Here is a 772-nt window from a genome sequence, read left to right on the forward strand (position 1 = left end):
GGTGAAATGGAAGCACATCACAAAAAAGGTAGCAGAATTGGGATGTGAACTCAGGTATTCAATTAGTTCAAAATAAGTGGGGAGAAAATGGGGCAAGAGAAAGAAGACAGACTACTATGTGGAGGCAGACTGAATGGAGGTCAACATGCTGAATGGACAANTTTCATTGCATCAAATAGGATAAAATGTAAGTGTGCTCTACAGTTTTTCTCCTAAGATATAGAAGAGCCAAGCTTGTATACTCCAAAGTGGAATTGGAACACAGCCCCACCACTTCTGGAAGCACTGTGTAAGTGTCTGGAAAGGAAGAAACCCAGACCTACTAGAAGTCTCTGTCAAATGAATTATTATAAGAGCACCAGCCAGGAAACAGAGCTGCCCACATTCTCTCCCCACCAACTTACAACTCAAAGGTTCCAAAGGACAAAACTCCTTTCTTGGCCATTTATACTTTTTCTGAGTCTGAAATGGAACAAAAAAAGAATCGGACAAAGATTATATCTACAGTCAAATTCCATGAGACGGCTCATTGGTCCTGATTCAGAAAGGACACAGTGTGTTGATGAAAGTGTTGCTAACCTTTGGGAAACTGAATGNATTTCTGGTGGAAGTCCTTCCTAGAAAAAACAAATGAGCATTTATCCCCATGTTGACATTTTATTGAATTTTATGATGCCCAAGATTTGGGATAAGCTGAGAAGATGAGTCAGAAGAGCAACATAGAACGTTATCAGTCCTTTGCAAGGAGACCAGTCTGGAAACAGCAGATGCT

Source organism: Mus caroli, chromosome 9, assembly GCF_900094665.2.
Source record: "Mus caroli chromosome 9, CAROLI_EIJ_v1.1, whole genome shotgun sequence".
Lineage (NCBI taxonomy): Eukaryota > Metazoa > Chordata > Mammalia > Rodentia > Muridae > Mus > Mus caroli.